Source organism: Rhinolophus sinicus, chromosome 14 (assembly GCF_057876585.1).
Source record: "Rhinolophus sinicus isolate RSI-liver-muscle chromosome 14, RSI-T2T, whole genome shotgun sequence".
Taxonomy (NCBI): Eukaryota; Metazoa; Chordata; class Mammalia; order Chiroptera; family Rhinolophidae; genus Rhinolophus; species Rhinolophus sinicus.
This window is the reverse complement of record NC_142514.1, coordinates 119,974,861-120,002,303: the sequence shown is the minus strand read 5'-3', so window position 1 is coordinate 120,002,303 and position 27,443 is coordinate 119,974,861. Positions and strand designations below refer to the sequence as shown.

The 27,443-nt window shown below is 34.3% G+C and overlaps 1 long non-coding RNA gene across 4 annotated transcripts in view; it reads right to left on the bottom strand.

Annotated features, from left to right (window-relative positions):
• Positions 1-27,443, bottom strand: part of LOC141572197 (uncharacterized) — an 831,933-nt gene that overhangs the window by 692,251 nt on the left and 112,239 nt on the right. The gene's annotated exons all lie outside the window — the stretch shown is intronic.

Sequence of the window (27,443 nt, the reverse complement as noted above, 5' to 3'; positions counted from 1 at the left end):
CCAAATAATCAGATGTTTTGATATATGCTAGTGACAGATTTTGATTCCCTTCTATGTTTGATGTTATTTCTCTTTTTTCTATTTAATTTCCTTAGAAATAAATAGAAATATTTCTATTTTTTTCCTTAGAAAAAAAATAGGAATAGCTGGTGTCTGGACACATGGCCGATGGAAACTGTGAGGTAATAAATGTAAAACCCTGTTTTTGGCACTTAGTTTTCTGGTTGTTCTCCAAATCAGTGACATGTGATGAAAAGAGCTTTGGATTAGAAACTAGAAGATAGAATTTCTAGGAAATCATTTACCATTATTTTCATAGATTTTTTTTGAGTTATACAAATAATTTAACTTGTGTTTTATTATTATTATTATTATTATTATTATTTTATTTCATTATTATTATTATCTTTTTAATTGGGGAATGTTGGGGAACAGTGTGTTTCTCCAGGGCCCATCAGCTCCAAGTAAATTCGTTGTCCAGTCTAGTTGTTGAGGGTACAGCTCAGCTCCAAGTCCAGTCGCTGTTCTCAATCTTTAGTTGCAGCGGGCACAGCCCACCATCCCATGTGGAAATTGAACCTGCAACCTTGTTGTTAAGAGATCGCACTCTAACAAACTGAACCATCTAGCTGACCCTTTTTTCAATTTTTTAATTTATTAATTGGGGGAGCTAACCTCAATGATCCCTAATGTTAATTCTAGTTATATCATTTTATTTTATTATTTATAAAACCTTCCATTGTATGACGCAAGTATTAGACTTGTAGAGAAAAACAGTCAAAGTGAAATACAATTTACACAACAATTTACCTATTTCTTAATGGTGATAAAATTAGGTTATATTTTAGTACTTTCTGACTGTTATGCAGTTAGTGTTACAGCTATACTATAGTTTTGGGGGGATTATTACATTCTAAGACTGATATTTATTTCTATTATATAAGTACAAATTTAAGTATAAGTTTTATATTAACAGTGTACTGGAGCAGGGTAGTCACCAACAGGAGACAGGCAAATGGTTTCTCATTCTGAAATCTAACTGAAATAATAAAACACTACCCTGCTGTTCCCATATTGCAAAAAAAAAAAATGTGAAACACAGCATGACACAATAGACAGACTACAGATTGTCTTCAAAACCCAGTTAAGATACTTGGATGCTGTGTACCATTCAGGAGGGTTACATCTGAACTCTATCATGATCATAACATTGATTTATCATGATGGCTTAAGTATTGGAAGTAATGTACTGGCAAAATATTTGAGATAGAATGTGGTTCCATAAAAGAAAACCATAGAATCAACTCAGAGTGTGGAAAATCTCTTAAATTTAAGAAGTAATGGTCAAGGTGACAACAGAATATTAATCAATTGAAGCAAAAATTGGAGATAAAACTTGCTTGAAAAGGATTATATCACAGGCCTTCAGTCAGGTTGAAGCAAACTTAATGAGTAAATTGGAAAGTCATGCTACCTGGGATCATTTTTTCCTTTAAAAATATTACTTAAACATACTATAAATAAATAACCTCAAATCCCTTTATTTTGTTCAGTAAGAATTCTTATATTTTACAAAGGATGTGATTACTGAAAGGATATCACATAGTATACTAAATAAACTTAAGAGTGTTTTTTATATCAGTCACTCGTTTTCTAACACCTCAGACTCGCTATACTTGATACTTCCTGATTTTTCATTTTTATTTTTTTCAAATATAGCATATCTCCATGCATTTCATGAAACAATCAGCCCTCTCCCAGTTCTAGAGCATAAGACACTCATTGCCATGCTTGTTCTCCAATAGTCTTTTTATCTATTTACTATGGCACATTACTTTGTAATGTATCTGTGTCTTTATGTCTCTGGTCCCCCCATCATCCTCTTTTACTCTGAGTTCATTAAACTATATATGTATCATATATTTTTGTATGTCTTGGGAATCATTTATTTTTTTAAAATAATACACAGTAATACCTCAATAGGGACCCTTTAAATAGCATTGGGTTTAAGATAACAAATGTTGGCATTTATTATTTTACTAATCAGAAGTACAATATTTTACTACTGGTGATAAGGAAAACTTGAGTAGAATATAAAATAATATGCTGATATTAAAAAAAAAAATTAGAACCTCTGTAACCTAGTTTCCTTATTTAACAGGTGAGGACCTAAAACATCTTATATGATTTGAGAAAAGAATTCCTAGTGTATTAGTCTGCTAGGGTTGACTTAATAAAGTACTATAGACTGGGCAGCTTAAACACCAGATATTTATTTTGCCACAATTCTGTAGACTAGAAATCCGAAATCAAGGTGCTAACAAGGATGGTTTTTTTCTTAGGCTTCTCTTCTTGACTGATGAATGGCTGTCTTTTCCCTGTGTCTTCATATGGTCTTTTCTCTATTCATGTACATGTCCTAATCTCTTCTTATAAATCATATTGGATTCAGACCCACCCACACAACCTTAGTTTAACTTGCTTTTTCAAAGGCACTATATTCAAATACAGTTACATTGTGAGATACTGTGGGGTTAAGACTTGAACACATAGATTTTAGATGGACGCAATTTAGCCCATAACATATGGTTAGCAGATAGTTTCTAGTGGAATAAAATTCAATTTACTTGAATTATATAACAATTTTATACTTATTAAATTTTGACACCAAATTTTATAACTAGAATTCCAAAAAAAAAATCAAAATAGAATCACAGCAATGAACTATGGAAAATAAGTGTGACCTCTAATATCAAGTTGAGAGGATATATTGCAAAGGTATCAAAGCAGACAAGAAAATGATGTCATAAAAATAATAAGGGTAGTTGACCTTTTCAGATGTTAAAATATAACATAAATAAAGCATAATTAAAAGAGTTTTGCATGATCACAGAAATGAAAAAAAAAAAGAACGATGGAAGAGTAAATAATCCCAAAATAGAGACCTAATAATACATTGCTATTAAAAAAATAAAAACTAAAAAAAAAAAAAATATATATATATATATATATATATATATATATATATATATACACATAATTATATATATATTTAAAGGTAAATGTTGGGACAAATTGCATTTAGAAAAAATAAACATTAGATACCTTGTTTCACTGCCTGAATAAAATAAAATTAATTTCATTTGTATTGAGTAAATTATATAATCTACCCACAAAGAGAAATCACAAAGTTAAAAAAAAAATAACTTGTACAAAAAGCTTTCAAAGCACTGGACTTATGATATATACATATATATATATATATATATATATATATATATATATATATATATATATATATATATAAAAGACCTATAGAAGATCTCAATAGTTTTTATTGTTATTGTTGTTTTTATAATAATAACTCAGCAACAAAATTTGTATGTGTTTGTCAAGAACTATATATTACCAGTGGATTATGTAGACAAGCCTTTAATCCCTACACCTGAATAACTATTAAACATATAAAAGGAAGTGGCTGCCCACTTATTTTTATTATATATACCAAAGATTGGTTATAATGGTTATTACAATTATCTTAGTACTCACCTGGCAATTAATCTGTCTACTATTTTTCTAATCTCCATTAAAAGAACATGGTTTAAACATTCGCACAGCCTTATTGTATGTTGATAAATCTCAGAGTTTGAGTTAAGCTGGAGAATTCAGGGTTAACTATTTGGCTACAAAGTCAGATTTTCTTAAAAAAGAGTGCAGTTTCTATGGTTGGATAGGAAACGTAGACTATTGTTTTTTTGCTGGACAAGTACCAACCTCATGTCAATGCAGAACGGCCAGAATGTGCCTGGTATTACAACTGGCTGTTTGCCAATTTGAAAGGTTTCTGAAAAGAAAAGGGCTATTGTATTTTTTTTTTTTATTTTTTTTTTTTTTTTAAATCACAGCAAATTGTGTGGTTTGTGGAGCAGGCCCCATGGAGGGGAGGGGAGGGAACTTTGCTGACCATCCACACTAATTTTGTCTCCTTGACTTAGATACTTGTGAGATATCCTTTTTGTTTGTTTGTTTTTTTAACCTTTGATCTTCTCTCAGTGCTATAATTCTGTGTTTGTGGGGGAAAATAATTCTGACTAGAAGATTAGCTCCCACTTAGGAATAGCCAGCCACTATATAGTGACACAAAAGGCATTTTAGCAGCATTTACATATGCAATTAGGTAATGTAAGAGCAGACAGTGGTTTAGATCAGAGCCATGGATGTAGAAAAGGGAGTTATCATGAAGATAAAATGAAAAATATGAAGCATCAATCAACACAAATTCCTTTTCAGGGTAAAAAACAGTATATGATGATGCTTACAGAGCTCAGACTTTAATGTCAAACACAGGGAAGTTAACACCCCATCAGCCTGCCATTACTATCTCTGTGATCTTGAGCAACTTTATCTTGGTAACTTCTGCTTCTTCACTGGTAAATAATTAATCATATATCTGCAAATATCTTCTCCCATTTGGTTGGCTGCCTCTTTGTTTTATTGATGGTTTCCTTTGTTATGCAGAAACTTTTTAGTTTGATATAGTCCCATTCATTTATTTTTGCTTTTACATCCCTTGTCTTTGGAGTCTTTAATATGATCGATTCTGAACCCAAGGTCCATAGTTTAGTACCTATGCTTTCTTCTGTGCAATTTAATATTTCAAGTGTTATGTTTAGTTCTTTGAACCATTTTGAGTAAATTTTGATATACGGTAACAGATAGCAGTCTACTAACATTTTTTTGCATGTGGCTTTCCAATTTTCCCAGCATCATTTATTGAAGAGGTTTTCTTATCTCCTTTGTATGTTTTGGGCTTATTTGTCAAAAAATAACTGCCCTAAGGGGTTAATATCCAAAATATACAAATAACTCGTACAACTCTACAATAATAAAAACAAACAACCCAATTAAAACTTGGGTGGAGGACCTGAACTGACACTTCTCCTAAGAAGACAAACAGATAACCTACAGATATATGAAAAAATGCTCAATTTCACTAGCTATTAGGGAAATGCAAATCAAAACCACAATGAGATAGCACCTCACACCTCACTGTTAGAGTGGCCATCACCCACAAGTAATAACAAGTGTTGGACAGGGTGTAGAGAAAAAGGAACACTCATACACTGTTGTGTGAATGTAAATTGGTATAGCCACTATGGAAAACAATGTGGATGTTCTTCAAAAAGTTAAGAATAGAATTACCATATGACCCAGCTATTCCTTTTCTAGGTGTATACCCAACACATCTGAAAACACTTATCTGTAAAGATAAATGTGCTCCAATGTTCATTGCAGCTTGATTTACAGTGACCAAGACATGGAAACAAAGTGTCCTTTGATAGATGATGGGATAAAGAAGATGTGGTACACATATACGATAGAATATTACTCAGCCATAAGAAAAGATGAAACACTACCATTTGCAACAATGTGGATGGGTCTTGACATTGTCATGCTAAGTGAAATAAGTCAGACAGAAAAAGTCAAGAGCCATATGAATTTACTCTTATGTGACATATAAAACTCAAAGCAAGACAGGAACAAGACAAACAAAGAAACAAAAACTATTATACACAAACAAGTTTAGTGGATATCAGAGGGTAAGAGAGGAGAAGGGGTAGTAGAAGAAGGAAAAGGGCGTAAATACTATATGGTGATGGAAGGAGAACTAACTCTGGGTGGTGAACACACAATGAAATATATAGATGATGTATTATAGAAATGTACACTTGAAACCTAGATAATTTTACTAAGCAATATCACCCCAATAAATTTAATAAATAAAAAAATAAATTAATCTATGTCATCGTGTTTTGAAGGGGTTGATGATAAATTGCATGAGACATATAAATTGCTGCATCCAACGTATGGATATAGACACTAAAACACACATTAGTTGCTAATTTCACTCTTATTATAATAATTATTGTTACTATTAAAATCAAACTTATAGGGATGAATACTATTAGTCATTATTTAAAATTGTTATTGCACTTTTAAGATCTTTTTACCAGAGGATGTCTATACTCTCTGAAGAAGAACCTCCATGTAATAAAATATCTACTGTTATCTAAGGATTAATTAATCATAGTAATTCACCTGAATTACCAAAAAATGAACCCTAAAAAACACATTATTCTGGCAAGTTTTTTTGTTTGTTTGTTTACTTTCATAGGGAAACATTGCAAGAGAGCAGATGCCCTGTAGTGATTACAACATAAGTTCTCATTTCCCTACTAAAGCATTGAAGTGTCAGTTGAAATAATTACTTTTATAATAGTACAAATTAAAGTTTGCTTTTCTTAATACTTTTTTTATTTAAAAATATATTGGACAAAGATTTTTATACATAAGAATACTTGAGTAAAAATAACAAAGAATGTTTTGTAAAATTATGGAGGTATTGCACAGCAATTCACACAAACACACCTACCATACACACACTACACACACACACACACACACACACACTCTAGTACACACACACACACACACACTCTAGTACACACACACACACACACACACACACACACACACTCTAGTATACAAGCTGTGATTGTCAGCATTCCATTATGGATTCTTATTTGTTTGCATCCAAAGTTGAATAAAAAATAGCTAAGTGAGAGAGGTTAAATATTATTCTTTTACAGAAATCACTAGAAGCACATATCTGTAAAAATAATATTCCATAGCTACATGTTATTCTAATAAATCAGTCCTCTATATTGAAATATTGGAATTTCTTGATGCTGATATATTTGGATAATAAATGCTAATTATGTTGAGCACTATTAGGTACTGAAAATATAAAATGTCACGATTTACACATTTGACACATACTCATGTGTCTCCAACAAAACCTATGTTGCGACTTGTCCTGTTGTACCATGTCACCATTCCATTTACTTTACTTCTGCCTTTTTCTATGGTCTGGGTCCTTACCCTGTTTGGCAACTGAATTTCTGCCTGTTCTCAGCTGCCTGGAATCCTGATTTGTTATGCTTACTTTTTCCCAATGTAGAAAATGTTTAAATCAATAAAACTCCCTGATATCCAGCGTAATGTTGGAATAAAATCTTCTTCCATTTCGCAGTAAGTTACCTACCTGTATAAATTCTTAGCTTTACTCAGCTCCTTGATTCTACAGTCCTGTCTATCTTTGAGGTTATAGAGATCAACTCTGTTATCTGCTGCCAATATACCCTTATCTTCTCTTACTCTCTGTGGAACTGAATTTCCACACATTTCTGTTTTCCGATATTTCTGTCACCACATTCACCTGATACTACCATAGGATTGTGAATTTATTTTTTAATGTTCTAGATAACGTTATATGTCCAAGTTACTCTCATCATATAAAATCCTTTCCTGGCTCTGTATTGCTGTCTAACTACTATCTATATATCTCCTTTCTTCAGCATCCATACTTCCAACAAGGTAGAATAACTGCACTTTCTCATCTCTAGAGTAACCGTATGCCCTGGGTTGGCTAAGGTAATTCTGATTGTATCTGTTTACCTAATGAAGTGGTTGCTAGGTCTCATTGTTACTTTCAAAGTGTTCTGATTTAGATGGTAAAATTTATTCTCTCATTCAATGCATTCCATAAACAACCGTAGTTAGGGTTTTGCCCTCACTAGCATGTGGAACTTTGATCACTAAAGTTACCAAAGATTCATACTTGCCGGTGACAAACAACCTTCAATCTTTATCTTACCGGGCCCTCTTCATTTGGCACCCTTTACCATACCTTCATAAACCTCTCATCACCTAGAGTTCCTGATTTCACATTATCCTCCTTCCTCTATCTCTCTGTCCATTTCTTCTAGTTCCCCCTTGATCACACTACTTCTTCTGGTCTCTTAAATTTTAACATTGCTCAAGATTCTTTTTATCACACCACTGCTGTTGTGGATATTTTCCTAAGATGATTCCATGACATTCTCATTCCAATTGCCACCAACGTGCAAATGATTCCCAATTTAGTATCGCCAACATGCTTCCTGCTCCAGCTCTCCTCCACCAAATTTTATAGGACTATTTCACGTATCTGTCCAGTGGTAATATTGTGGTAGGCTATTAATACATTTTTACCATTATCTTCCTTTCTTCAGATTTAACCCATTAAAAGTAGACTTCTAACTAAAATGAAAGCATATCATTCCTGTTTAAAATGAGTCAGTATTTTTTAACTTATTTCTGAAATCTAATATATTATAATGGCAAATAAGGTTCTTCATCATAAAAATCCTGCCTATTTTTTCAGCCTTCTCTTATCTCCCCACATGTTTTACCTTAAATTTTATTTGCTAACACAGAGAACAGCTTATATTTCACCATACACTCTAGATTGTTTCTGATCTCCATGATTTTATTCTTGCTTTTCCTTATTCCTAGATAGCTGGTCAAATAACTAACACTTACTTATCCTTTAATACTAAGCCCAGACCTCACATACTCATGAGCCATCCTGAGCTCTTCAAGATCAATTAGATTCCTTTATAATTTATTCCCCATCCTATCCAACCCCCAAGGTCTAATCACTGCCGTGACCTAGCAGGAAACATATTGTATATGCATGTTCATTAGCAGGCTTACTATACTCTTTCTGTGTCCGTTTCTTCAATGGACAAATGAGAGTTCTTCCAGGGACACCACATCTTCTGTTTTCTTTTTTTTTTCTCAGCACGATAGTTGTTGTTTTTTTCATTGGGATTAAAGATCAGTCTTCTATTTTGTGCTAACATATGCAATAGTGGCTGCAGCTGCAGCAGAAACACCTATAACGATAAAATCTGTATTTCCATCTTGAGAATTGTAAAAAATTAAAGAATCTATAATATTGAATAAATTCTCCCAAATCAGATATTTTATCTGTTTCAGAAACCTCTGATTATATTTCAAGTTGTTTGGAGTATTGTTTCATTAAAAACTAGTAACAGTATGCTATTTTCAATCATAAAGATCTGACCCAACGATTGTATCAGGTATGAGCTTAGAATTTTATAAAGTGATAATGGATTTGCATTAATGTAAACCAATAAAAAGGTAACTTCTCTTGATTTAATGTAGCCCAGAATTTAAATTTTGGTCATATTCACAATGTGTTTTTTGGTGGAAAAGACTATTTTTTTCATACTGAGACTTTCTACAAAATACATTATTATGCTTAAAATGTTTTACATTGCAAGGGAAAATATTCAGAATTTTTTTTTTCTTAAATGCTACTTTAGGTGAGAAATTTGAAGTCTGGCTAAGTAGAATAAAATTATATTTTTCAAAGATTATCGCAAACATTTTTCCCTAAAGAGGAAAGTGCCCTCAATTTATCAGACATACTTCTTTTTTATTATTTTTTTTTCACTTCTTTTTTTAATTTCTTTTTCCACTTCTTTTTTTTTTTTATTAGTTTCAGGTGCACAAGACAAAGTAACACTTAGACATTTATCATTTATATTCCTCACACTGTGTGACTACCCCTCCCCCATCAACTATCCCTCTGACATCGCACAGAGCCATTACATTTCCACTGTCTCTATTCCTAATGCTGTACTCTGCTTCTTATAAGTATATATATATATATACATATACATATACATATGTACATATATATACATATAATTATAGTTGGCATTCATTATTGTTCAGCTTCAGCTTCAGGTGTACAGTGCAGTGATCAGGTATCTACATCATCCCTGAGGTGGTCTCCCAAATGGGACAAGTGTCCATCTGATACCCTACAACATCTTTACTACGTTATTGATTACATTCCCCAATTTAATTTTCAGAACCCCGTGGTCATCTTGTGGTTACTGACTGTTTTCTAATCCCCTCACCTTCCCCCTTATCCCCACCCCCCCTCCCATCTAGCATCCCTCAGTTTTTCCTCTATGTCTCCAAAACTGTTTATGATTAGTTCATTCACTGATTCTTTTCTTTAGATTCCACATATAAGTGAGATCATATGGTATTTGTCTTTCTCTGTCTGACTTATATCATTCAACATAATGTTCTCTAGGTCCATCCGTGTTGCTGCAAATGGTAAGATTTCTTTCTTCTTTATGGCTGTGTAATACTCCATTGTATAAATGTACCACAGTTTCTTAATCCAGTCATCTACTCATGAGCATTTCAGTTGTTTCCATGTCTTGGCTATTGTGTATAGTACTTCAATAAACATAGGAGTGCATAAAGATTTTTTAATTAGTGTATTGGATTTCTCCGGATAGATACCTAGGAGTGGAATTGCTGGATCATAAGGTAGTTCCATATTCAGATTTTTGAGATACCTCCATACTGTTTTCCATAGTGGCTGCACCAATCTGCAATCCCACCAACAGTGCACAAGCGTTCCCTTTTCTCCACATCCACGTCAGCACTTGTTGTTTGTTGATTTATTGATGATAGCCGTTTTGACTTGGGTGAGGTGGTATCTCATTGTGGTTTTTATTTGCATTTCTCTGATGGTTAGTGAGGTTCAGCATTTCTTCGTATGTCTGTTTGCCATCTGTATTTCCTTTTTAGAAAAATGTCTCTTCATGTCCTCTGCCCATTTTTTAATTGGGTTGTCTGTTTTTGTGGAGTTGAGTTGAGTGCGTCTTTTTATAAATTTGTGATATTAACCCCTTATCAGATATATCATTGGCCAATATCTTTTCCCATTCAGTAGGATCCCTTTTTGTTTTATTGATGGTTTCCTTTGCTGTGAAAAAACTTTTTAGTTTGATGTAATCCCTCATGTCTATTTTTTCTCTTACTTCCCTCATGCGAGGGGATATATCAATAAAAATCTTATTCCGGGTAATGTCTGTGAAGTTTCTTTCTATATTTTCTCTGAGGAATTTTATGGTTTCAGATCTTACATTTAAGTCTTTAAGCCATTTTGAATTTATTTTTGTATATGGTGTAAGGAGGTGGTCCAGCTTCATTTTTTTTGCCTGTGTCTGTCCAGGTTTCCCAGCACCATTTATTGAATAGACTGTCTTTATCACACCGTATGTTCTTGCTTCCATTATCGAAGATTAAATGGCCATATAGGCATGGATTTGTTTCTGGACTCTCTATTCTGTTCCATTGATCTATGTGTCTCTTTTTACACCAGTACCATGCTGTTTTGATTACTGTAGTCTTGTAGTATAATCTGATGTCAGGTATAGTTATACCTCCTACTTTGTTCTTATCTCTCAAGATTGCTGAAGCTATCTGGAGTCTTTTATGGTGCCATATAAATTTTAGGATTATATGTTCTATTTCTGTGAAAAACGTCGTTAGTAGTTTGATAGTAATTGCATTGAATATGTATATTGTCTTAGGCAGTATGGACATTTTAACTATATTAATTCTTCCTATCCATGAATATGGTACATGTTTCCATCTGTTTGTGTCTTCTTTCTTCAGTGTCTTATAATTTTCTGAGTACAGATCTTTTACTTCTTTGGTTAAATTTATTCCCAGGTATTTAATAGTCTTTGAAGCAATTGTAAATGGAATATTTTTTTTTTTAATTTCTCCTTCTGATGTTTTATTATTGGTATATACAAATGCAACTGATTTCTGAATATTAACTTTGTATCCTGCTACTTTACTAAATTCATCTATCAGTTCTAATAGTTTCTTGGTGGAGTCTTTAGGGTTCTCTCTATATAGTATCATGTCATCTGCATATAATGACAATTTTACTTCCTCCTTACCGATTTGGATGCCTTTTATTTCTTTTTCTTGTCTGATTGCTGTGGCTAGAAATTCCAGCACTATGTTGAATAGAAGTGAAGAAAGTGGGCAACCTTGCCTTGTTCCTGATCTTAAGGGGAATGGTTTTAGCTTTTCCCCATTGAGTATGATGTTAGCTGTGGGTTTATCATATATGGCCTTTATTATGTTGAGATATGATCCCTCTATTCCCACTTTTTTAAGGGTTTTTTTAATCATAAATGGCTGATGGATTTTATCAAATGCTTTTTCTGCATCTATTAATATGATCATGTGATTTTTGTTTTTCATTTTGTTAATGTGGTGTATCACATTAATTGATTTGTGGATGTTGAACCACCCTTGCACACCAGGGATGAATCCCACTTGATCATGATATATGATCTTTTTAATGTATTGCTGAATTCTGTTCACTAATATTTTGTTGAAGATTTTTACATCTATGTTCATTAGAGATATCAGCCTGTAGTTCTCTTTTTTTGTAGTGCCTGTCTAATTTTGGGAGCAGGGTGATAATGGCTTCGTAAAAAGTGTTTGGGAGCCTTCCCTGCTTCTGGATTTTTTGGAAGACCTTGAGGAGAATAGGTGGTAATTCTTTTTTGAACATTTTGTAAAATTCACCTGTAAAGCCATCTGGTCCAGCGCTTTTGTTTGTTGGGAGATTGTTGGTTACAGATTCAATTTCCCTGGAGGTAATCAGTCTATTCAGGTTTTCTGTTTCTTCTTGAGTTAGCCTTGGAAGGTTGTATGCCTCTAGAAAATTGTCCATTTCTTCCTGATTGTCAAATTTGTTGACATATAGTTGCTCATAGTAATTTCTTAAAATTGTTTGTATTTCGGTGGTGTCTGTTGTCACTTCTCCTCTTTCATTTCTGATTTTATTAATTTGGGTACTCTTTCTTTTTTTAATAAGTCTGGCTAAAGGTTTGTCGATTTTGTTTATCTTCTCTAAGAACCAACTCTTGGATTCGTTGATCTTTTGTATTGTTTTTCTGGTTTCTATTTCATGTATCTCCGATCTGATCTTTATTATCTCCTTCGTTGTACTCCCTTTGGGCTTATTTTGCTGTTCATTTTCCAGATCCCTTAAGTGTGAAGATAAACTGTTGATTAATGATTTTTCTTGTTTCTTTAGGTAGGCCTGCAATGCTATGAATTTCCCTCTTAGGACTGCTTTCACTGCCTCCCATAGATTTTGGGTCGTCGTGTTTTCATTGTCGTTTGTCTCGAGATATCTTTTGATTTCTTCCTTGATCTCCTCATTGACCCATTCATTATTTAGTAACATGTTATTCAGCCTCCATGAATTGGTATGTCTACCAGTTGTTGATTTTTTTTCTTATAGTTCATTTCTAATTTCATAGCACTGTGGTCAGAGAAGAAAATTGGTATTATTTAAATTTTCTTAAATTTATCAAGACTTGTTTTGTGGCCTAACATATTGTCTATCTTGGAAAATGATCCATGTGCGCTTGAGAAGAATGTGTGTTCTGCAGCTTTGGGGTGAAATGCTCTGAAAATATTGATTAAATCCAAGTGGTCCATTGTTTCCATATTGATTTTCTGTCTGGAAGACCTGTCCCTTGTTGTCAGAGGTGTGTTGAAGTCCCCTACTATGATAGTGTTACTGTTGATCTCTGTCTTTATGTCAGTCAATATCTGTTTTATATATTTAGGTGCTCCTATGTTGGGTGCATAGATGTTTACTAGGGTTATGTCCTCTTGTTGGATCGATCCCTTTATTATTATATAGTGTCCGTCTTTGTCTTTTAATATGTTCTTAATTTTAAAGTCTATTTTGTCAGATATAAGTATTGCAACTCCAGCTTTTTTCTCATTTCCATTTGCATGAAATATCTTACTCCAACCCTACACTCTCAGCCTGTGTGTGTTTTTTGATCTGAGGTGAGTCTCTTGTATACAGCATATATAAGGGTCTTGCTTTCCTATCCACTCAGCCACCCTATTTCTCTTGAATGGAGCATTTAATCCATTTACATTTAAAGTGATTATTGATAGGTACATAGTTATTGCCATTTTTAAATTTGTAGTTAGATTGTTTTCATCTTCTGTCTACTTACAGAAGTCCTTTTAGTATTTCTTGCAATTCTGGCTTGGTGGTAATAAATTCCTTTAGCTTATTCTTTTCTGGGAAGCTCTTTATCTCTCCATCAACTTTAAATGATAGCCTTTCAGGATAAAGCAATCTAGGTTGTAGGCCTTTGTTTTCCATCACTTTGAGTATCTCCTGCCACTCCCTCCTGGCCTTCAATGTTTCTGCAGAAAAGTCATTTGATAGTCTTATGGGAATTCCCTTGTATGTAACCCTCTGTCTTTCTCTTGCTGCTTTTAGGATTCTCTCTTTGTCTTTAACCTTTGCCATTTTAACTATAATGTGTCTTGGTGTGGGCCTGTTTGGGTTTATCCTGGTTGGAACTCTCTGCATTTCCTGGGCTTGTATGTTGATTTCCTTCATCAGGTTAGGGAAGTTTTCGGACATTATTATTTCAAATATGTTCTCATTCCCTTGCTTCCTCTCTTCACCTTCTGGTATTCCTATGATATGCATGTTGCAGTGCTTGATGTTATCCCTGATGTCTCTAAAACCATCTTCATTGTTTTTTATTCTTTTTTCTTCCTCTTGTTCTGTTTGGGTGATCTCTGCTAACTTGTGTTCTAAGTCACTGATTCGATCCTCTGCTTCATCTCACCTGCTGTTAATTCCTTCAAGTGAGTTCTTTATTTCAGTCATTGTGTTCTTTAGTTCTAACTAGTTGTTCATTATGATTTCTATATCCTTCTTTGTGTCATCTCTAAGCTCCTTAAACATTCTTATCATCAGTGTTTTGAACTCTGTCTCTGATAGGTCGGTTACCTCTGTTTCATTTGGTTCCATTTCTGGAGGTTTCTTCTGTTCTTTTATTTTGGACATGTTTCTTTGTTTTCCCATTCTGGCTGACTCTCTGTTTTTGCTTCGATGTATTAGGTAGATCCCCTAGAGTTCTTAGTTCTTGCTGGGTTATCTTACGTAGTATGTGTCCTTTATATTTGACTTGCACTACTTCGTTCTTCTCCTCTGCGTGTGCTCCAAAGGTGACTCTTGTGTTGTGTATATTGTCCTGTTAAATTAGATCTTTAATTGCTTTTCACTTGTGAGTAGGTGGGGTTAACTCCTAGGCTGACTAGTTGTGAGACTTGGCTCTGCCCACTGCAGGGTGTTCTGCTGCATGAGGGTTGACCACTTAAATGTGGTTTGGCCTATATGGGTTCTTGTGCCTGTAAAGAATCCCCTCTGGGTGTGTCACTTGTAGGTCAAACCCGGTAGTACTCTGGTTTGGTCTGGAGTTGGCCTCCGGGTGTGTTGAATCTTGTGCCTCTTAAGCTGGGCCCTGGTAGGGCAATTTCAGAACAAAGCACATCACCAAGCACAACAACAACAACAACAAAGAAAAAATCAAATACATTCACATGTAAAAACAACCTACAACCCACACTCAACACAGGCACAGATATCAAAGATATAAAGACAAAACAAAACAAAAAAAGCAGCGCCAGTCTTGGCTTAAGCCCACAAGTAATCTCCAGGTTGTCCTCTGCTGTACCAAAGAGTCCTCTGCGTATTGTGCAGGCAGAGCTGAGCACCTGGTGCCCAGAGTGACATTGGGACTACAGATTTAGATGCGTGTGGCTGAGGGGTCTGGATGGTAGTTTCTATAAGTCAGTGTACTTTCTGCTCTTGCCTGCACATATGCGCACTGAGATTATCATCACCAGCCCTGTGTCCAGTTCTCCTGTGTCTTAGGGCACTTCTTCCTTGTGTCTGTGTGTGTGTGGCGGGTAGGAGATTTCTGAGCTGCTGAAAGCCCAGAGCTGTGTCTGCCGCCTACTGCTGATCCCTGGGAGTGCCTCTGCAATTGTAATTGCCCTGCCCTAGGCAGGCCAGTAAGGGTGGGGGCTGGAGGTGGAGGAGTCTCTTCTCTCCTAGCCCAGCAAAAATCACACTCTTTCCAGCCTCTTCCTTGGGTCAGAGCTGCACACCAGTCTTCCCAGAGGCTGAGAACTAAGGCTCCTCTGTAATCTGACACTACTCCTCAGTTCAGGGGCCAGTTTAAGTCTCTGGAAGGGTGCGGGTAGGATAGGAAGAGCTGGGGAGGAGCCCAGGTATGGAGCTTGTGTCCTTTGTCCGGCCTACGGCCCACCTGGGGGTCTCAGCTGAGGTTATTGCCTCAAATGCTGGATATGCTGCCCCTTCAGCGGCAGAGATCAGCTGTGGGACGCAGGGAAAGAGCCCACCTCCTGCCTTTTGTGTTCTCTGTTCTATCCTGGGATCCCCGGCGTCTCTGCAGCTGCAGATACCGGCCGTGTTTCCACAGCTGCAGATGCGGACCGCGTTTCCACTCCGCTCCCTTCCCTCTTCCCCTGCTCGCCCAATTTGCCCAACTTCAAGTAATCCTTGCACGAGTCTCTTAGCTGTTCTGAGTGACGAGCAGAGAGTCCTTTGATGGGTTATAGATGTCCCATTTGTGGTAAGATCTGGAGGAGAACTCAAAAAGTGGGCCCGCTGCCGCCATTCCTATGATGTCACTCTCATATATACTTCTTATTGGTTGTAATTAGCCATTATCCTTCCAATGTTTGAGAGCAGTTTTCCTTATTGTTCCTCTAAAACTTGGATATTGTAAGAATAAAATCCACCACTGTCTTAGACATCATTAAATATCACTATTTATATACAGGTGCAAAATTACACTAACTCAATGTGTATCAAGTACTTCTGTGAGGGTGTTTGAATTCATACAGGAATATTATATATTCTCAATGGCAAATTTATCATTTTTCCTGTGAGAAATAAGTAAGTAGTGATTTGGTCTATGTTTCTATTTACTATTATGCTATATTAAAAAAATCTGTAGAATACTAATATTAAAGCATTGCTATATGCACACATTTTCTTACATTGTTTTGATTAATTATTAAGACTTTTGGTAAATTAATATCTCATTATTAAATATACTAAAAATGCATATTAACTGATTATTTTTGGGGAGATAGACTGAGGCAGGGAGGTGAAAATCCAACAGAAAATGATCTCTTAATAAAAACGGAGTAATACCTATGATGTTATTCGATTTGTATCACACCCTACTAGTTTTATTTAGCAGTGTGTACATGACTAAGTAACACTAGATAAGAAGCTGTGGGCATTTAGGTTCTTGACACAACTTACAGATGCTGTTTTAGATAAACAGCAACAAGCAAGGCTAACTGAGCAATTGAATACTACTATGACCTCTGAGACTGTTTTAACTGCGATGCCCACAACAGTTTCTTCTATAAAAGGACTGGAATGTAGAAAAGAAGATATATTATGAGTTGTTCATTCATAGACTTCATTCTACTCAGTTTAAGGAGCAGATGATTAAGGAATATATGACTTCAACCTTCAGGATTAGCTGTCATGTCCAATGAAACTGAATTTTTCACTTGTTCAGATAAAAAACCTTGGAGGCATTCCTGACTCTTCTCTCACAATAACTTATCTGCTTTCAAAATCCAATTTATAATCAAATTATTTCACATCACCTCCACTACTAGCAGTCAAGTGCAAGCCAGTAAAATCTCTTGCTTAGATTATTGAAATATCTTCTAAAGTGTCTGACATCTCTACCCTTGACCCTCCCTCTACTGTCTTTTTCTTACACAGCACTCAGAGTAATCCTTTTAAGACATAGTTCAGATCACTACACTTCTGTTCTCAAATGCTTTCCATTTTACTCTGAGTAATGCAGTGATATACAAATTCCTAATAACGGCCTGTTAAGGTCTCTATCCATTTTCTATTGTTCTGTAATATTCAGTAGTCTTAAAACTACACACATTTCTTACCTCACAGTTTCCATGGACCATGTGTCCAGACACCAGCTCATCCAGGTTGTTTGTTTCAGATCTCACCAAGTTAAAATTCTGGTGCTGACCAGGATTGTAGTCATATCAATTGTTTGACTAGGGAAAAAACTGCTTCCAAGCTCCCTCCGGTTGTTGGCAGAATTCACCTCTGGTTTGTTGGTGGTTTTAGGACTGAGATTGTCACGAAGGGCGTCATGCGGGGTCTCTGGTCCCGCTCCCCACATAAGAACACAGGATATGGTGAGGCCAAAAAGGAACAGCAACAGAGCCAGAGGCCAAAAAGGAACAGCAACAGAGTCATACCACTATATTTCCGCTGGTAGCTGGGTTGGAAATACAGGAAGCAAACATTCACCAGTACCTCAACAAGGGGTCTTACTGCACCACAGTTTTTCTGGCGGCTGGGCAAGGCACAGGAAGTAGTAGCCACACAATGCACACTCCGCCATCCACTTTTCTGCCTGCCAACCAACCAACTGACCAACACAGCAATGGGAGTTATATCAGTGGCTAATTGGCTAACTGGTTACAGCTGATGGCCAACCAATCACAGCTGATGGCCATCTACTACCCGAGCCAGCACCTTTCCATGTGAGGCCGAGAGCCTGGAAACTGCTCTCTGGGACTCTGTCTTCACAGAGGTCTTTGTTTTCTTTCCGGCTGTCAGAAGCAGGTCACTGCATTTCTAGAGGTCACCTGCTATTCTTTGTCATGTGCCCATCTCCACAGGCTGTCTCAGAACATGGCAGCTTATTTCTTCAAAGTCAACAATGGAGGAGAATCTCTAGTGTATTTGCGATGTCATAGAGATATAAAATCACACTGTAATCATGGTAGACACATCCCATCATCTTTGCAGTTCCTATAGTGAGTAGCAAGTGACAGGTCCTGCCCACACTCAATTAGCAGGAATTTACACAGGACATGAAGATGGCAGCCACCACAGTGTCGTCCACGATAAGGCCTATGTGACGTCCCCACTAATGGCTTCTCTGACTTCACCTTCTACCACTCTCCCTCTTGCCCACCATGCTCCGCATAGCCTGGCCTCCTTGCTATTCCTTAGCTCACAAAGCAAACTGCAGCTTCACGGCCTTCACGCTCACGCTTCTCTCTGGTGGAAAATCTCTTTCTGAGGAAAGAAATCCACAACAGGCACCGATACTGCCTTTACATCTGTCCTCAAATGTAAGCTTATCAGAAGGACATCCCTGAGCACCCTATAAAATGCAGCTTCCCCCATCCTCCTCACAGCAGCCCTGCAATATGTTTCTTCATAGAATATGTCACCACTTGACATTTTGTTTATTTTTAATTTGTTTGTCCCCTATCTTCTCCCACATCATCATGAAAGTACAAAATGCTTGTTTACCATTCAATTCTTAGCACCAGGAACAGAGCCTGCTGTGCATTTATCAAAGAAGATTTCAATAAATATGTGTACAATGGATTAATGGATTGTTCTTCTGCTTTCTAAGTAGGGGCTTCTGCTTTCTAACTCGGATCAAAATAAAGATGTCATTTTGGAGAGAGAATAGGGTTTCAAAAAATAGTCTGAAATATGGGGAAAATATCTTCCTTTGCATTATTTGATTTTTGTCTTCATTGTGTGTGAATTTGATTGATGCTTTTTAATTTTAGCATGTATATGTAGACTTATTCACTGTGCATATAATCTGGTAGTAAGACCCTTGCTGGAAGGAAGGCAGGAAAGCTATGGCTCTTCCTGGAGATCTACGCACAAAACTTCGCAGGAAGTCCTTCACAAAATAGAGGTTTAATAAATCTTCACTGAAATAAATAGGGCCTAAGTTAGCCTATCTGCAGCTTTGCTGTCTATGACTTTCAATCAAAGTGATGACATGGAGCTGTGGATTATTCCTACCTTTTATCACATTGATTATTAAACAACAATCAATGTTATTGTTTAATATTATTAATATAATGTAGGCCACTGCTTCAGTTATTAAGTTATTAATATAGACCACTGCTTCAAAAGTGTTGCTACATTGCTAAACGTGTTGCTATATTTTTTTCCTACTAGAGTGGTACCTCGGTTTTCTAACGAAATCCACAAGCTCTGAAACATTCGAAAACAGCCAACAGCTAGGCCTCAGGATCTTGCACTCGGGAAGCCATGTGACATATTCGACTTCTGAGTCATGTTCAAAAACCAAAGCATTTACTTCCAGTTTACGGCGTTCATAAACCAAAATGTTCGTCAACAGAGATGTTCGAAAACTGAGGTACTACTGTACTTGAATACAATTCAGGGACAGTTTGTCTGTCTTGCAGACTTAGATTTAGAACTGTGTTTGTTTCATTTTCAGGGAAACTCCAAAGTTCCTGAGAAAATTTTATCAAGTACACATATGCAAATATGCACATCCAAACAAAATAAGAGTTGGGGTTCCAAAAGAAGGACTATTATGCTAATGAGGCCAACAGAATTCAATGTTTGATTTAGCAATAATAAGGAATCCCAAAAGAAATAACTGGGATCAAAGTTATGAATACAGAAGAGATTAAATCAAAGTATAAATGCATGATGGGTCAAGATATTAGAATATGTTGCCAAAATATATTTCCTTAAGAAAATGAAGATCTATACCCATATTAAAATTACCCATAGAAAGGGATATAATGATACCAAAAATCAGACATGATTATGAATTTGATTTAATTATATGTTATATTGGTGCTATCTTGCCATATGAAGAAAGAAGATGTGTGCTACATTTTTCTTAAGATTATCAAGGAAGGGAGAAAAGCAATTAGCATTACCATAATTACAGCACAGTCCTCTGATAATAGGGTTACTATAAGTAATCAACAAGACCCCTGATGCTCTGTCATTTACTGTACTTGCACGTCTCAAAAATTGGCTTTTATGGAATAAAACCCAATATACCATTTTTTCTGTGTGAAAAAAATATCAACTGAACTTAATATTTAAGTCTTTACTTTGGGAAAAGACACTGTCATATGCTGTGGAGATTTTTTATGGCTTCAAGATTTTGAAGGAAGATTTGGCAGTAGCTATTCAAATCTTTATGTACATATTCTTACCCCAACAATTGCACTGCTTTAAACATTTTCCGCAAACTCAATAAAGAATGGAAAAATGTACTATATGTTGTTTCTTACAACATTGATTGCAATAAAAAAAGCTAAAAATCAGCCTAAATGACCATCAATTTGGAGAAGATTTAAATAAAATATACATATATACTATGAAATATTATACCATATTTCTAGGAATAAGGTAAAATTTAATGTGCTGATATGGAACTACTCATATATTATGTGGCAAAAACAATGCGTGTTGCAATATAGTTCTGTAAAATATAATCACACTTGTATATATATTTAAATGTATGTGCATACATATTTTAAGATTTGTATATAGAGAAGGTTGCAGAAAATATATACATACATTTTAAGAAAGGAAAAGGAAAAACCTGTATTAAAATTGTAATACTAATATATACCGATAACAAAAGATGAATACAAGTCACATTTGACTTCTGCAATTACAAGAAGTGCTCAAAGTGGTAACCATCAGCATAATTGTAGTACATTTTTTTTCCTTTCTTAAAATGTGTATACATTTTTGGCACCCTTTGTATTATATATCTATAAATCTTAAAATGTGTAAACATATACTTAGAAAGAGCTGGAAGGGACGCTATATGAGCTGTGAAATATTGACTTCTTTGATTCAAACACTACTTTTGTGACGTTAGAAAAGTGTCTTAATCTTTCTGTATGTCAGATCTCCATATGTAATATAAAATACAGAATTTAATGTAATGTAAAATTAAAATAATAATATTTACTTAGGATTTATTTTGAAGATTAGGTAAATTAGTGTATGTATGCTTTCAGAACATTGCTTGTAACATTAAAAACATGCAATAGAAATCTATCATCATTATCATCACCATCACCACAATCGTCTTTACCATTATTATCATTTTGGCACATGTGTATATGATGTCAGTGACTTAATATTTAAAATATTAAGTGGCAAACACATTTTAAAATATAATATAAATCAGGAAATTAAGCTATTCTTGAAATGCACTTTGTATGTATATTAGTTTGCTAAGCCTACCATAACCAATTCCACAGACAGGGCATCTTAAACAACATAAATTTATTTTTTCACAATTGTGTAAGCTGAAAGTCTAAAACCAAGTTGTTGACAGGTTGATTACTTCTAAGAGCCATGAGGGAAGGATCTGTTCCAGGCTTCTCTCCTGGGCTTAAAGATGGACATCTTCTTCATGTATCTTTACATCATTTTCCCTTTGTACGTCCCTGTGTCCAAATCTCCTCTCCTTATGAGGACATTGCCCCTATTCAATTAAGGCCGACACTAATGACTTTATTTTACTTTAATTATCACTGTAAAGACCCCATCTCCAAAAAGATCACATTCTGAAGTGGGGTTAGTACTTTGCCGTATGAATTTTAGTGGGCAGGAGTTAGAGGGGAAGCAATTGAACCCCTAATAACATGCTAAATGCTAAACTCTCTCTTGGTATATATATATATATATATATATATATATATATATATATATATATATAAATTATAATGTTTCTAACTCTTTTAGAAATATCACTATTTCTAAAAGAGTTAAATTATATATATAATATATAAATTATATATATATAAAAAATAAATATATATATAATATATAACATATATATGTATATAATATATATATGTATATATAATATATATATATATATATATATAATTTAACTCTTTTAGAAATAGTTATTACAAAATGAGGAAGGAATGTAATTTTATTTATCTGTGGAACTTCAGAGATTAGCTCAATTATAGTGGGAGCTCAATGAATTTTTGTATTATAATAGCTGGGGCACTGTAACATATTGAAATCTAACTTTCTGTTTTCAAGAAAGGTACTACCAGATTTCCTTTATTTTCACCTGGAGGTTAATATTTGTAAGCTATGTATGAGGTCCTCTCTCTTTTACTAAAGGATGATGAATAGGCCTTTTGTGTTTCTCACACTTGAATTCTCCTTATCTCTGAGCATGGCATAGTGTGTGTATGTGTAGGCATGTAAGTGTGAGTGTGTGTGTGTGTGTGTGTATCTATGCGTGTGTGGGTTTCTAAAATATAAACACTTCTTTCAGTTGTGATGGCTATATGTCCCGTTTTATAGACAAAAATCCAAAATTACACCTGTTATCCTAAATAATGAAGAATAGGATTCTTTCTCACTCTCAAAACTGTTCTAATTAAGGCAATGAATTATATGGCCACCTAAATTCACAGATAACCAAACCCAATTGTCTTAGAAATTGAGCTTACAAGTTCTTTACATGTCATGGGTTGAGGAAGATGTTAGCAAAATTCTGTGATCTAAGACAATGAAAAACCATAAATCCTCTGTCTTACAAATTCTATCACACCTGTGAGCTAAACACCCCCTTGGGAATTATCTGGATTTGATAATAATGGCTCCAGCAGTTAAAGGCCAGTGAGCTTAAACAAGAGGTTTTAAATTCTCAGTGTCTCAGTTTCCTCATTAGTAAAATGAGATAATGATGCTAATTTATTTGTTTTGTTGTTTGTTGTTTCTCTGAGACAAATTTTAAATGCAACAAAGTGCCCAGATCTCAGGTGAGTTTTGGTGAATGTACATACCAAGTAAATTCCATGCAAATCAACAAACAGAATATTTCCATCAACCCAGGTTGGCCCCTTGTATAATCTCACAATCAATTTCCTTCCCTCATAGGCAATGAAGGCTCTAATTTCTACCAACATAGATTTTGTTTCCCTGTTCTTTACTTTAATATGAACTTCATATGGATCATATAGTAGGGACTCTTCTTTTGCTAAACATGCTGTTATTTAGGTAGTGCACATTGTTCGTGGCTCATTCCCTTTTATTGATGAGTAGTTTTTTTTTGTTTTGTTTTTAATTGAACATGACAATATGTTTTTATCATTCTCCTGTTCATGAATTTGTGGGTAGTTTTCAGTTTGGGCTTTTTATTAATAAGGATGCTATAAGCATTCTTATAAAAATCATTTTGTGATACTTCCATTGGTCTTAGATGAAGTGAAATTGTTGGATCACAAGACAGGTGCATGTTTAACTTTTACAAACTGCCAGTTTTTTAAAGTGATTGCATCATCTTTCATTTGCATCAAAATTAGATGAGAGGTCCAACTTCTCCCCAACCTCATCAACATTTGGTTTTATTAGGCTTTTCAATTTATTCATTTCAGAGAGTGTGTAGTGTACAGTGGCATCTCATTGTGGTGTAGTTTGAATTTCCAAGGTGACTAATGATGGACAGAAAATTTACTGGCTGATTAGAAAGAGTACATCTTTTTCAGTGAGGAGTCTGTTAAAGTGGATTGCCCATTGTGATGGTTAATTTTAGGTGTCAACTTGACTGGTCCACTCAATGCTCATGTATCTGGTTAAACATTTCTAGATGTCTGTGCCAGGCTGTTTCCAGAAGAATTAACATTTTAATTGGTCAACTGAGTAAAGCAGGTGACCCTCCCCCACGTTGGTGGCATCAATTAATCCACTGAGAACCCGAATTGAATAAAAAGGCAGAGGAAGGTTGAATTCCCTCTCTGGTTAACTGCTCAGTTGAGATATTGCTCTTCTGCTCTTGGCATTCTTGGTTCTCAGGCCTTAAGACTCCACACCATCACCTGTGTGTCTCTCAGGCCTTGAATTACTACAGCACTGACTTCCTTGAGTCCCCAGCCTGCAGCCAGTTATAGGACCTCTCAGCCTCTGTAATCACATTAGCTAATATTGAATAGTAAATCTCTTCCTCTGTTTCTCTGTCTCTGCCTTTTTATATTTGTTTCTGTTTATCTGGAAAACCCTGATAGCTCCATTTATATGGATTTTTTCCTTTCATAATTTATGTGAAAGAGTTGTTTACATATTCTATTTACAAGTCCTGGAATAGAACTATATATCACAAATATTTGCTCAGTTTGTGGTTTGTGTTTTTATTTTGTAAATGGCCACTTTTGATGAGTTTATCATTTTGATGGAGTATAGTATATAAATTTTAAAATTTTACCTCTAAAGTTTTATGTGCTTCCTCTAAGTTTACTTACCCCAAAACAGTGAGGACATAGTTTTATGCTTTACTCTAAAAGCTTTATATCTAAAAATAATATTTGTAGGTGGTATACAACAGGGATTGAGATACATATTCTTCTGCACTGATATACAGTATATTTTGTTGAAAAGCCTTTCTCTTCACCTTTTAAATTGCCCCACTTTGATGTTGTTATATTTCTTGTATATCTTGTTCCATTGATAATATTGTCTCTGCTAATGCTTCTACTGCATTTTTGATTATTAACACTATTGTAAGTCATGAAATCATGTAGAGTAAGGGTTCCAACTTTTTTTTTTTTCGAAATTATTCTTGTTATTTAGAAACCTTTGCTATTCTATATACATTTTATAATTAGCTGTGAATTTCTATCAACATAATTTTCAGATTTTAGTTGTATTGTACTAAATTTATGTATCAATTTAGGAAGAATTAGCTTCTTAACTGTCTATGCATATGACACATTTCTCCATTTATTTAGTCTTTATATAAAGGTCTTGCGTACCTTTTGGTGAATCTACTCCTTGGTATTTTATTTTCCTTTGCTAATGAAAAGAAATTTTCATTTTTCATTTTATGGTAGTTTGATCCAAAGACAGAGAAATAAATTAAAATTTTGTATATTGACCTTGTATTCTCTGACCTTGCTAAATTTGTTGCTTAATGTTAGTAGTTACTTTAAAATTCATTTAGATTTTTAAAATAAACAACCATTTAATTTGTGACCAGACTTCTATTTTTCAAATCTCTATAACTTTAATTTATCTTTCCATTTATTGCTCTGAATGCCAACTATAGCATTGAATAAAGTTGTGAGGAAAGTTGTCTTTGCCTTTTTCCTGGTCTAATGGGGATCTATTGAGTGTTTCACACTAATGTAAATGTTATTTGTGGGTTTTTCATAGACACTACTAATTGTATTCAAGAAATTTCCTTCCATTCAAAGTTTGCTGAAAATTTTTATTTTAATTGGTGTTGTTTTTGACAAGTGGTTTTCCATCATTTTTTGTAGTGTGTGTGTGTGTGTGTGTGTGTGTGTGTGTGTGTGTGTGTGTGTGCACGCATATATACACATGCATTTTCCTATTTTCTTTTCATGGAGTGAATTACTTTGACTTTTAAACATTAAACCAACTTTGAATTTCTAGGATAAATCCCTTTTAGTACTTAACATACTTTCATCTTGTGTCAAATTTTATTTTTCCTTTACCATATTTTACCTTGTACATAATACTGAATTATGCTGCTGGTAATTTGCTATAAATATTTGCATCTATATTCATGAGGGTTGTTGGCGTGTAATTTTCATTTATTTCAGTGTCAGTTTTAGGATCAGGATTATATGATCTCACAACATTGATCGCAAGTTGTATAATCTTCCTCTATTTTCTGAAGTTTGTTTAAGAGTGTTATATATCTTCTATAAATGATTGAAATAATTTATCAATGAAAATTTCTAGGGCTGAAATTTTACTTACAGAAAATTAAATATGCGATTAAAATTTCCTTATCAAATTTATTGGCATATAATTGTTCATAATATTTATTATCTTTTTAGTGTGTACAAAATTTATAAAAATATTTCCACTTTTCTGGTATTGGGAATTTGTTTTTTCTATCCTTTTTCTTGTTCAGTCTTGATAAGATTTTACTGATTTTATTGATATTTGTAAGGAACAAATGTTTAGCTTGTTTAATTTAAAAAAAACCTGTTTTCTATTCTGTTTACCTTTCTGATTTTTTTACTTCTAGATTTTACATATAATTCATGAGTATTTTTCTTCCTTATTAAGGCATAAAATTGTTTTATTGATCTTAAAGCTTTCTTTAAGTCTAATGTAAGTTAGCAAAGTTAGACACTTCCCTCTAAACATTGCTTTATATGAATCCCCCAATTTTTGATATTTGATAGTTTGTTCAAAGCCTGACTGAAATATAATGCAATTTTAAATTTTGACTTATTATATGATTCATGCATTTTAGAAGTGTGTTTAAAATTTCCAACATGTGAGCATTTTGAATATATTGCACTTTTTTATATTTATTATTTAATTCCATTTGGTCAGATTACACAGTGTATACTATCATAATCGTTCTAAATTATTGATACTTATTTATTGTTCCAGCATATGTGCTATTTGGTGAATATTATTTGGAAAAAAAAAAGAGTATTTTTTAGTTGCTAGGTGTATTTGCCTTATAAATTACAACTGGGTCAAGGCGTTTGGTAGTGTTGTTAAGGTCTACATCTTTCCTGACTTTTGTCTTTAGTATTTCTATCAATTATTGAAGGTGTTTGATAAATTTTCAAGCTATGTTTATGGATTTGTCTATCCATCTCTTCATTTCTATCATTTTGCATTCTGTGTTTATGATTACCGTATTCCTGATGTGTAAATTATCCTATCATTATGAGATGACCAACTTTATTTCTTATAATACTCTGTCATAGAGACTATCTATGTCTAATATTAAAAGCACATTGAATTTCACAGTCCTATTGTTCCCATGGGATATGTGATTTCATTTTTATACTTTCTACTTATCTGTGCATTTATATTTAAACTGAATTATTTAGGTAGCATATGGTAGTGCCAAGCTTTTTAATCAATTCTGACAACCTCTTCCTTTTAACTAGAGTGTTCAATTCATTGATATTTAATGTAATTATAAACACAATTA